The 12,810-nt window shown below is 38.1% G+C and overlaps 1 protein-coding gene across 5 annotated transcripts in view; it reads right to left on the bottom strand.

Moving 5' to 3' along the window:
- The window catches only part of WDFY3 (WD repeat and FYVE domain containing 3), a 315,830-nt gene that overhangs the window by 229,196 nt on the left and 73,824 nt on the right, over positions 1 to 12,810 (bottom strand). For all 5 annotated transcript variants that reach the window (XM_023222515.2, XM_023222514.2, XM_023222517.2 and 2 more), the window contains exon 2: positions 5,172 to 5,271. The gene's annotated coding sequence lies outside the window, so the exon portion shown is untranslated. The remainder of the gene's footprint in view (positions 1 to 5,171; positions 5,272 to 12,810) is intronic.

The following is a 12,810-nucleotide window of genomic DNA, read 5'->3' as shown; positions in this document are numbered from 1 at the left end:
AGAATTTCATATCCAGCCAAACTAAGTTTCATAAGTAAAGGAGAAATAAAATCCTTTACAGATAAGCAAATGCTTAGAGATTTTGTCACCACCAGGCCTGCCCTACAAGAGATCCTGAAGGAAGCACTAAACATGGAAAGAAATAAGAGGTATCAGCCATTGCAAAAACATGTCAAAATGTAAATTCCATTGATGCTAGGAAGAAATTGCATCAACTAGCGAGCAAAAAACCAGCTAATATCATAATGACAGGATCAAGTTCACACAAAACAATATAACCTTAAATGTAAATAGACTAAATGCTCCAATTAAAAGACACAGACTGGCAAAATGGATAAAGAGTCAAGACCCATCAGTTTCCTGTATTCAGGAGACCCATCTCACATGCAGAGACACACATAGGCTCAAAATAAACGGATGGAGGAAGATCTACCAAGCAAATGGAAAACAAAAACAGGGGTTGCTATCCTAGTCTCTGATAAAACAGACTTTAAACCATCAAAGATCAAAAGAGACAAAGAAGGCCATTACATAATGGTAAAGGGAGGAATTCATCAGGAAGAGCTAACTATCCTAAATATATATGCACCGAATACAGGAGCACCCAGATTCATAAAGCAAGTCCTTAGATACTTACAAAGAGACTTAGACTCCCATACAATAATAATGGGAGACTTCAACACCCCACTGTCAACATCAGACAGATCAACGAGACAGAAAGTAACAAGGATATCTAGGAATTGAACTCATCTCTGCAGCAAGTGGACCTAATAGACATCTACAGAACTCTCCACCCCAAATCAAGAGAATGTACATTCTTCTCAGCACCACATCACACTTATTCCAAAATTGAACACATAGTTGGAAGTAAAGCACTCTTCAGCAAACGTACAAGAACAGAAATTACAACAAACTGTCTCTGAGACCACAGTGCAATCAAACTAGAACTCAGGACCAAGAAACTCAATCAAAACCGCTCAACTATATGGAAACTGAAAAACCTGCTCCTGAATGACTACTGGGTACATAACGAAATAAAGGCAGAAATAAAGATGTACTTTGAAACCAATGAGAACAAAGATACAACATACCAGAATCTCTGGGACACATTTAAAGCAGTGTGTAGAGGGAAATTTATAGCACTAAATGCCCACAATAGAAAGCTGGAAAGATCTAAAATTGACGCCCTAGCATTACAATTAAAAGAACTGGAGAAGCAAGAGCAAACACAGTCAAAAGCTAGCAGAAGGCAAGAAATAACTAAGATCAGAGCAGAACTGAAGGAGATAGAGGCACAAAAAACTTTTCAAAAAATCAATGAACCAGGAGCTGGTTTTTTGAAAAGATCAACAAAATTGATAGACAACTAGCAAGACTAATAAAGAAAAGAGAGAAGAATCAAATAGACGCAATAAAAAATGATAAAGGGGATATCACCACCAACCCCATAGAAATACAAACTACCATCAGAGAATACTATAAACACCTCTACGCAAATCAACTTGAAAACCTAGAAGAAATGGATAATTTCCTGGACACTTACACTCTCCCAAGACTAAATGAGGAAGAAGTTCAATCCCTGAATAGACCAATAGCAGGGTCTGAAATTGAGGCAATAATTAATAGCCTACGAACCAAAAAAAGTCCAGGACCAGACGGATTCACAGCCAAATTCTACCAGACGTACAAGGAGGAGTTGGTACCGCTCCTTCTGAAACTATTCCAATCAATGGAAAAAGAGGGAATCCTCCCTAATTCATTTTACGATGCCAACATCATCCTGATAACAAAGCTTGACAGAGATGCAACAAAAAAAGAGAATTTTAGACCAATATCCCTGATGAACATCGATGCAAAAATCCTCCATAAAATACTGGCAAACCGAATCCAGCAGCACACCAAAAAGCTTATCCACCATGATCAAGTGGGCTTCATCCCTGGGATGCAAGGCTGCTTCAACGTACGCAAATCAATAAACGTAATCCAGCATATAAACAGAACCAAAGACAAAAACCACATGATTATCTCAATAGATGCAGGAAAGGCCTTTGACAAAACTCAACAGCCCTTCATGCTAAAAACGCTCAATAAATTCGGTATTGATGAAATGTATCTCAAAATAGTAAGAGCTATTTATGACAAACCCACAGAATGGGCAAAAACTGGAAACATTTCCTCTGAAAACTGGCACAAGACAGGGATGCCCTCTCTCACTACTCCTATTCAACATAGTTTTGGAAGTTCTGGCTAGGGCAATCAGGCAAGAGAAAAAAATCAAGGGTATTCAGTTAGGAAAAGAAGAAGTCAAATTGTCCCTGCTTGCAGATGACATGATTGTATATTTAGAAAACCCCACTGTCTCAGCCCAAAATCTCCTTAAGCTGGTAAGAAATTTCAGCAAAGTCTCAGGATACAAAATCAATGTGCAAAAATCACAAGCCCTCTTATACACCAGTAACAGACAAACAGAGAGCCAAATCATGAACGAACTCCCATTCACAATAGCTTCAAAGAGAATAAAATACTTAGGAATCCAACTTACAAGGGATGTAAAGGACCTCTTCAAGGAGAACTACAAACCACTGCTCAGTGAAATAAAAGAGGACACAAACAAATGAAAGAACATACCATGCTCATGGATAGGAAGAATCAATATTGCAAAAATGGCCATTGTGCCCAAGGTAATTTATAGATTCAATGCCATCCTCATTAAGGTACCAATGAGTTTCTTCACAGAATTGGAAAAAACGGCTTTAAAGTTCATATGGAACCAAAAAAGAGCCCGCATTGCCAAGACAATCCTAAGTCAAAAGAACAAAGCTGGAGGCATCATGCTACCTGACTTCAAACTGTACTACAAGGCTATAGTAACCAAAAGAGCTTGGTACTGGTACCAAAACAGAGATATAGACCAATGGAAAAGAACAGAGTCCTCAGAAATAATACCACTCATTTACAACCATCTGATCTTTGACAAACCTGAGAAAAACAAGAAATGGGGAAAGGATTCCCTATTTAATAAATGGTGCTGGGAAAATTGGCTAGCCATAAGTAGAAAGCTGAAACTGGATCCTTTCCTTACTCTGTATACAAAAATTAATTCAAGATGGATTAGAGACTTAAATGTTAGACCTAAAACCATAAAAACCCTAGAAGAAAACCGAGGTGGTACCATTCAGGACACTGGCATGGGCAAGGACTTCATGTCTAAAACAACAAAAGCAATGGCAAGAAAAGCCAAAATTGACAAATGGGATCTAATTAAACTAAAGAGCTTCTGCACAGCAAAAGAAACTACCATCAGAGTGAACAGGCAACCTACAGAATGGGAGAAAATTTTTGCAATCTACTCATCTGACAAAGGGCTAATATCCAGAACCTATAAAGAACTCAATCAAATTTACAAGAAAAAAAAACCCCATCAAAAAGTGGGCAAAGGATATGAACAGATACTTCTCAAAAGAAGACATTCATACTGTCAACAGACACATGAAGAAATGCTCATCATCACTTGCCATCAGAGAAATGCAAATCAAAACCACAATGAGATACCATCTCACACCAGTTAGAATGGCAATCATTAAAAAGTCAGGAAACAACAGGTGCTAGAGAGGATGTGGAGAAATAGGAACACTTTTACACTGTTGGTGGGACTATAAACTAGTTCAACCATTGTGGAAAACAATGTGGTGATTCCTCAAGGATCTAGAACTAGAAATACCATTTGACCCAGCCATCCCATTACTGGCGATATACCCATAGGATTATAAGTCATGCTGCTATAAAGACACATGCACATGTATGTTTACTGCGGTGTATTCACAATAGTAAAGACCTGGAACCAACCCTAATGTCCATCAGTGACAGACTGGATTAAGAAAATATGTCACATATACACCATGGAATACTACGCACCCATAAAACAGGATGAGTTCGTGTCCTTTGTAGGGACATGGATGCAGCTGGAAACCATCATTCTCAGCAAACTATGGCAAGAACAGAAAACCAAATACCGCATGTTCTCACTCATAGGTAGGAACTGAACAATGAGATCACTTGGACACACGAAGGGGAACATCACACACCGGGTCCTATTGCGGGGAGGGTGGATGGGGGAGGGGGAGGGATTGCATTAGGAGATATACCTAATGTAAATGACGAGTTAATGTGTGCAGCACACCAACATGGCACATATATACATATGTAACAAACCTGCATGTTGTGCACATGTATCCTAGAACTTGAAGTATAATTAAAAAAAAAAAAAGAGATAAGAGACCATCCTGGCCAACATGGTGAAACCCCGTCTCTACTAAAAATACAAAAATTAGCTGGGCGCGGTGGTGGGCGCCTGTAATCCCAGCTACTCAGGAGGCTGAGGCAGGAGAATCGCTTGAACCTGGGAGGCACAGGTTGCAGTGAGCCGAGATTGCGCCACCGCGCTCCAGCCTGGCAACAGAGCGAGACTATGTCTCAAAAAATAACATAACATAACATAACATAACATAACATAACATAACATAACATAACATAACGTAAAATATAAAAAGGTGAAAGAAAATGTAAAGCAAAAAAATCCCAGGACATGAGTTCAAGAGAGGAAAGTCAGATGTATGCCCCTAAATAACACATCCAACACAAGAAATAGCATACCAAATAATAAGCAGAGACCCTCAATTTCAAGGAATGTGAGGTTGTTTTCTATGTTTCCAAGTAGAAAAAACTATAAGCATATTTATAAACTAAAAAAGTATTTTTAGCCATTAAGAATTTTTTTTTGAAATTTAATATATGCATGGGGTTTAAAAGACCATATTGAAAAGAATACACAGTAAAAGTAAATATCCCACTACAGGGCTCCAGTTCCCCTCCCTAGAACTGTCATCACTAATTTCTTGAATATCTTTTAAAGATATATTAAATGTGTATAAGCATATAGGTGTACATATAACATATATCCTCCTTTAAATAGTCTATTAGAAACAGTTCTCAAGATACATTTTCTATTTCCTAAATATGACAGTAATCAAATTTATAACGGTAGCTCTATAAATCAACTCAATATAAAAAGCCCTGTCTACACATAATTAACAGTCTTTGTTTATCAATAAATCCAGTGATAGTAAAGATTAAAAACAAAAACCCACTAATTTTTCTTCCCAGAGACTGACCTTTAGGGAATTCCTTGGGTAACAGGTTCTGAATGTGTGAGCACAATAGGGCCCATTCGCTTGAAGGTATTTTACTGAAGACTTGAAATCTGGGCTCCACCTAGAAAGAGGAGGAAAAAGGTTATCAATTAGTCTCTAATTCAGAATATTTTCCTCAACACAGGTAGCCCAGGTCCACTAACTATCTCATACATGAGGGCTTTTCAACCTTGGTTGGATACTGGAATCAACTAAGAAGCTTTAAAAAATGCTCTGAAGCCTGGAAGCCATTGTTCAAATCACAAGTCTTTGGGGCTAGAGCCTGGGCAGGATTTTTACGGGTTTCCCAACTGATTCTAATGTGCATCCAGGGTTGAGAACCACTGCCAGGGACATATAAAATCCGTAGGTATGGAGGTCACCTATAAACTTTTCAGCTTGTTGCTAAATAATGTATGAGTATGGAAATGCACTATTTTTTAATTATTTTATTTTATTTTTTGAGACACAGTTTCACTCTTATCACCTAGGCTGGAGTGCAGTGGCCTGATCCTGGCTTATTACAATCTCTACCTCCCAGGTTCAAGCAATTCTCCTGCCTCAGCCTCTGAGTAGCTGGAATTACAGGTGTACGCCATCACGCCCAGCTAATTTTTATATTTAGTATAGACGGAGTTTCACCATGTTGGCCAGGCTGATCTTGAACTCCTCCTGACCTCAGGTGATCTGCCTGCCTTGGTCTCCCAAAGGGGAAATGCACTTTTAAAATACTTGGGCAAAGGTGGCTGTAACTAACCAGAATGTTCCTAATGCAGGACAAAGTGACGCTGGAGAGCCCACAACACAGGACGCAACAGGTAGTCACCTCACATTCTCTGAACAAGCTTAAAAGCCCAGGACAAACCTATTCTGGACTTTCCATTATGAAAGAAACAGGATCAAATATTGAAAACCGCCTTAAAATCTCCCTGAATAAGAAAAAGGTACATAGAGACAACAGCAACTATTAAAATTTAACTTAAAAGCGAGATACAATAACTATTGCTTGACTGCAAAAGTCAGAAGTGAAATGAACAAATTAATTCCTAACAATGACGTTCACAAAACCTCTTTTGTATGTTATAAAATATATAACCTATGGCACATGAAAGAGCCTAAGCCAGCAGCCACTACCTATATGTGGATATTTAATCTTAAATACAAATTAATTTAAATACATGAAGTAAAAAATCTAGTTCCTCAGTTGCATCAGACACATTTGAAGTGCTCAACAGCTACTATGTGTCTAGTGATTACTGTATTAGACAGAGCCAACATAAAACATTTTAATTGTCACAGAAAGTTATATTGGACAATGCTGGCTTGGGAGTAAATGAAGTCCTGAAACTTCATATTAAATTTGTGAACATACATATACTCTAGAAAGATGACCTACGACTTTTATTTGATTCTCAAAGGAGATCATGTTCAATTGCCACACCAGTGATTCAAGTGCCAGTGCCCAAGCCCACAGAAAGCAGAAAAGAATCCTCTTTTCCCCCAAATAGTTACCTCTTTTAAAAAAGCATATCATATCAACAGTAGCACATCCCACCCATGGATATAGTCTTTCAACCACTGCATGAAGACGAGTAGGACTACTATTAGCACAAAATGGTCTTCCCACCTCCCTAATGTTGTTATGGTCCTGGGGCTTCACTGCTTTTTCAGAAGAGAAAAAGTAATAGTAAATCATAACCAGAAAAATAGACCTCCTTTGATTTATTCATCATCTTCAACTTCATTAGCTATTGATATATCCAAGATGATTTACCTACCTTTTAACCCCAAATCCCAGATTTTTGTGGCAAAGGGAATCACAACAAAATAGAAAGTGAATTATGCATCCCTCAGAAAAAAACACCAACAACCTTCCATCTGTAGGATGCTGTTCCTAAGAAGAATTCCAAGGATACTTGGCTACTGACCTAAGATTTAACACTTAAGTTGTCATCAAAAACTAACACAAAACAAAGATATGATCTCAAAGGTGAGCTTCCCTTATGGATAAACAGTCTGGGTTTAGCTTCCATACTGAAAACGTTTGGGTTTGGCACTGAAACAAAGTCTTCTAAAGAGACATCATGGTGTGATGAGTATAGAGTATATCCAGCTATATTCAATTTCTAGGATACGATCAACTGTCTAATTAATTTAAAAACTTAGCAACTCCATCTCTAATCCTTTGCTCCTAATACATACTTTTTAAAAAAGGCAACCTCCCTAAAATGTTCGACTGTATCTTAACTAATTCAAATAAAAATTACTTTAAAAATGAGTATGCCTTTTATCTGTGAAGCAAAGATATATCAAGTCAAAAGACCACACAAGAATATGAATAAAAGTAAAAGGTAAAATAGACCCTCAATGTAAGACAAGACCAAAGCCTATCTTATAAATTAGGTGAGCTTGCTGCGTGAACTATAAAGTCTGAGTTCAATAACATCCCATGATTCAAATGTTATTAAACTAAGTGTATTTTAAGTCAATAAACTAAAAGTTTGGCATTTTCTTATCAAATTAAACATTTATTTATTATGTATTCATGACAAATTGCAATTCCCAAGTATTTACCATAAAACAGGGGTTAGCAAATTACAGCCATGTACCAAAATCTAGCCCACATGTTTTTGTAAATAAAATTTTATTGGAACACATCCATATTCATTTACTTACGTATTGTCTATGACTGCTTTCACACTGCAACAGCAGAGTACCCACAACAGAGACCCTAAAGCATAAAATACTTCATCCAGCCCTCTACAGAAAAAGTTTGCTGACCCTGGCACTAAAGAAATAAAAGCTGTGCCAAGTGTGGTAGGTCACACCTATAATCCCAACACTTGGAAAAGCTGAGGTGTGAGGATGACTTAAGGCCAGGAGTTCCAAGACCAGCCTGGGCAACATAGTGAGATCCCATCTCCACACACACACACAAAATTAAAAACAAAAAATTAGCCAGGTGGGGTGGCATGCTTGTAGTCCTCGCTACTCAAGAGGCTGAGACAGGACTGCTTGAGCCCAGGAGGTAGAGGCTACATGCAATGTGACTGCACCACGTACTCTAGCCTGGGTAACAAAGCACGACCCTGTTTCAAAAAATAAAAAAGAAAGAAAGGAAATGAAATGAAATGAAATGAAAACTTATGTTCACACAAAACTTACACACAAAAGTTTATAGTATCTCTATTCATTATGGCCAAAGAATGGAAATAACCCAAATGTCTTTCAGCAGGTGAATACACACACAAACTATGGTGCACCCATACAACTCAACAAAAGTAAAAGAATTTTTTTTGAGTCAGCATCTTGCTCAATCTCCCAGGCTGGAGTACAGTGGTACAATCACAGTCCACTGCAGCCTCAAACTCCTGGACTCAAGTGATGCACCTGCCTTAGCCTCCCGAGTAGCTGGGATTACAGACACAACACCACAACCAGCTAATTTTTAAATTTTTTTCATAAAGATGGGGTCTCATTATGATGCCCAGGCTGGTCTCAAACTCCTGGCCTCAAGTGATCCTCCAAAAGTGCTGACATTACAGGCATGAGCCACTGCATCCAGATTGTGAATGAATTATTGATACATATAAAAAACTTGGATGATTCTCAAAGGCACTATGCTAAGTCAAATAAACAAGTCTCAAAAGGTTACATATTATGTAATTCCATTTATATGGTGTTCTTGAAAAATACTATATTGATGAAGACAGATTGGCAGTTGCCATGAGTTAGAGGTGAAAGGTTCTATGACTATAAAGGAACACAGCAAGGAAGTTTTTTGGGTGATAAAGCTGTCCTGTATCCTCATTGTGGTAGCAGTTACACTTATCTGCACATATATCAAATTCCATAAAGCTGTATACCACAAAAAGGTCAATTTTGCTTTGTAATAATTAAAAAACAAAACCTTTTGAAAACAGTATGATAGTTTCTGTGTTTTGAAAAGAGTATGATAGTTTGTGCTGTGATAACAAAATACAAGAAACTAGGTAGTTTATAAACAATAGAAATGTATTTCCTCATGGATCTGCAGGCTGAGAAATCTAAGATCAAGGCACTGGCTGGTTCAGTTGTCTGGTGAGGGCTGCTCTCTGCTTCCAAGATGGTGCCTTATTGCTGCATCTGCTGGAGGGGAGGAGCATGTGTCCTTATATGGCAGAAGGTGAAAGGGCAATAAATTTAATGCATAAAGCCTCATTTAGAAGGGTCTTAATCCCATTCGTAAAAAAAGAGCCTTCATGGTCTAATCAAGTCCTAAAGGCTCTACCTCTTAATACTTTCTGCTATGGTTTGAAAATTTCTCCTCTCCAAAACTCACGTTGAAATGTAATGCTCCAATGTGGCAGTAATTAGAAGTGTGGCCTTTTGACTGGTTCATGAGGAATCTGCTCTCATGAAGGGACTAATCCATTAATGGATTAAGGTCCTCATGGGGATCAGCTGGTGGCTTTCTAAGAAGAAAAAGAGAGACCTGAGTTAGTATGTGATGTCCTGTACCACCTCGGGACTCTGTAGAGAGTCCCTTCCAGCAAGCAGGCCCCCACCAGAGGGAGTTCCTAGATCTTGGACTCTTCAGCCTCCATAAGCATAAGAAATAAATTCCTTTTGTTTTCAAATTACCCAGTTTCAGGTATTCTGTTTTAAGCAACAGAAAACAGACTAAGACACCATCACAATGGCCATTACATTTCAACACCTGCATATTGGAGGGGACATATTTAAATCATAGGTAGATAGTTTAAAGAAAAGCAACAAACTAACAAGGAAATAAGCTCTAAAAATTTAGGGCAAATAAGCTGAGATTGTGCCAGGGAAGATGAGATCCCAAAGTGTAGTCTGGGTTACTATACTCTTGGGTTTTAGTCCTGGCTTTATAATCCATTCACTGTGGAACATTAAATCCATAACTGAGATCAGTATTTCCCTGTGATTTTTCTGCATGCAGTGTGACAGGTTGATATCTGAGGGTGAATATGAAGCTCCTGAATGCAGTATTTCCCCTGTCAAATATGACATACTACATGAAAAAATACTGCAATTCAAGTTATCTCAGAATACCTCCATTCTACTCTCCAGATTAGCCATAAATATAAAGGCGTGGCTTATATCACAGTTGTCAGCCCTTTTCACACACTCAAGTTTTCTCACTCTGCTGCTCTCAAAGCTCTTTCCCATCTCCAAGCTTTCAGGAAAATCTGGCATTATATTCCATACACACACTGAAAGACTGTGCCACATATGTTTTTGCACTGTACATGATCTGCAATTTTCTTTAGGGAAACCAGATTTGCAGATTGCCCATGAGAAATCTGTAAACTGTCACCTGGAATTCGTCAAAACATAAATTTAGTAAACACAAAATAATTATCACAGAAAACAAGAGGTAGGATTTAGTGCTTTCACAGAATCAACAATAAAAACAATTTATAAATTAGTTATATGTTTTGTAAATCCAATAAAACAGTTTTTTTAAAACCCAATATGAAAAACTAGGAAAAGATACATTCAGACTAATTGCTTCCATTGTGCATAATTAACCGATCAAGTCTCAAATTAAACTCTAAAAGAGGAAGAACTCAGGAGTGACCACTAATCTTCTGTAAATCATTTTTACATGGTCATCAAAGAGAAGAAACTTTTTAAAGAGGCAAAACAAAATTTTCACCATGACAAAAAGCACATCCCAAAGTCCCTAGCATTTTCTGGTGATTTCAAATATCAGCAAGTTCTTTGACATTCCTACTTTTAAAAGGAAAAGGCTTTTTCTCCATACCCTTTGAATGGGACTAACTTTTGACAAGTAAAATGCTGGGAGTGGTACTATGTGACTTATAAGACTAGGTCATAAAAAGGATGCAAATTGTAGCTCTGCCATTAATACTAATTCCTCTCTTTCAGATTTAATGTCAGGATTGGCGATAGCATATGTAGAGTCTTTGACTTGGTGCCAGAATATTAGAAGCCTAACAAATAGCTTCTAACAAAGCACTTGTAGTCCTTAAAGTCACGCTCGAGATGTGTATTATTAGGATTTAAGAATGAAAAGAGTAAATTACGTTGTTGAATGAATGAAAGTCACAAAGTGCTAAAATCAAATCACGAAGAATATAAAGACTTTTAGAAAAACTTCTTTCTATTAAGGTTGAGTCAAATGAAATTGCCATTTTTGTTAGGTCAGAAAAAAGAGTATCAGTAATTTTTACAGTTCAATCTAATACATGTGGAATAAATGTTTTCCCTTTGATATTATCAAACACATTATTACATATTTCAAATAAAAGGAAAACCTCAGGGAATATATAATCTAAATGTAAAAAGTTTAGAATATTTTCCATAGCAGAGCATATACGAAGGGAGTTTGTTTGCGTCAAACCAAAAGGGAGTTTGTTGCATCTCGCTCTATGGCACAGGCTGGAATGCAGTAGCGCAATCTTAGCTCAATGTAACATCTGCCTCCTAGGCTCAAGCAATTCTTCCACTTCAGCCTCCTGTGTAACTGCGAGTACAGGCCTGCACCACCACGCCTGGCTAATTTTTGTATTTTTGGTAGAGACCAGGTTTCTCCATGTTACCCAGGCTGGTCTCGAACTCCTGGGTTCAAGCAATCTGCCTGCCTCATCCTCCCAAAGTGCTGGGGTTACAGATATGAGCCACTGTGCCCAGTCTTATAATACTGTTTTAATTCATTCTCCTACTCATTAGACTTCAAAAATATTTCAAACCAAACCTCACCTTAGAGTTTCATCATTTAAAAAATTAACCTTCTTTGAAGGTAGCCAAGTTATGACAGACTGAGAAAAGCTGGACAAAAACAATATGTGAAATATATGAACATTACAGAATCGGTTTCAGATATTTAAGACACTACGCTATACACATGTATATTTATGTGATGTATATCTCTATTTCTCTATCTCCCTATCTGTCTGTCTGTCTGTCTGTCTCTTCATCCGTCCGCCCTTCCGCCCGCCCGACTGCCTGCTATGGTCTGAATGTCTGTGTTCCCCCACCCCAAACTCATGTTAAAATCCCAACCCTCCCAATATGATGGTATTAGGAAGTGGGGCTTTTGAAGGTGTTTAGGTCATGAGGGTGGAACTCTCATAAATTGATTAGTGTCCTTATAAAAGCTCTTCTGCCTCTTCCACATGTGAGGACACAGCAAGAAGGCCCTGTCTGTGAACCAGGAAGTGGGCCCTCATCAGACACTGAATCTGCTAGTGCCTTGATGTTGAACTAGAACTGTGAGAAGTAAATTTCTGTTATTTATTTATTTATTTATTTGTTTGTCTATTTGAAACGGAGTTTCGCTCTTGTTGCCCAGGCTGGAGTGCAACGGTGTGATCTTGGCTCACTGCAATCTCCGCCTCCTGGGTTCAAGGGATTCTCTCGCCTGGGTGAGACAGAGCAAGACTCTGTCTCCAAAAAAAAAGAAGAAGAAGAAGAAGAAAGAAGGAGAAGAAAGAAGAAGAAAGAAGGAAGAAGAAGGAGGAAGAAGGAGGAAGAAGAAGGAAGAAGAAGGAAGAAGAAGGAAGAAGAAGGAAGAAGAGAGAAGAGAGAAGAGAGAAGAGAGAAGAAGAAGAAGAAGAAGAAGAAGAAGAAGAAGAAGAAGAAGAAG

The sequence above is a fragment of the Piliocolobus tephrosceles genome, chromosome 3, assembly GCF_002776525.5.
Source record: "Piliocolobus tephrosceles isolate RC106 chromosome 3, ASM277652v3, whole genome shotgun sequence".
Classification (NCBI taxonomy): Eukaryota; Metazoa; Chordata; class Mammalia; order Primates; family Cercopithecidae; genus Piliocolobus; species Piliocolobus tephrosceles.
Note: the sequence above shows the minus strand (reverse complement) of the source record. Positions and strands in the feature narration are given on the sequence as shown.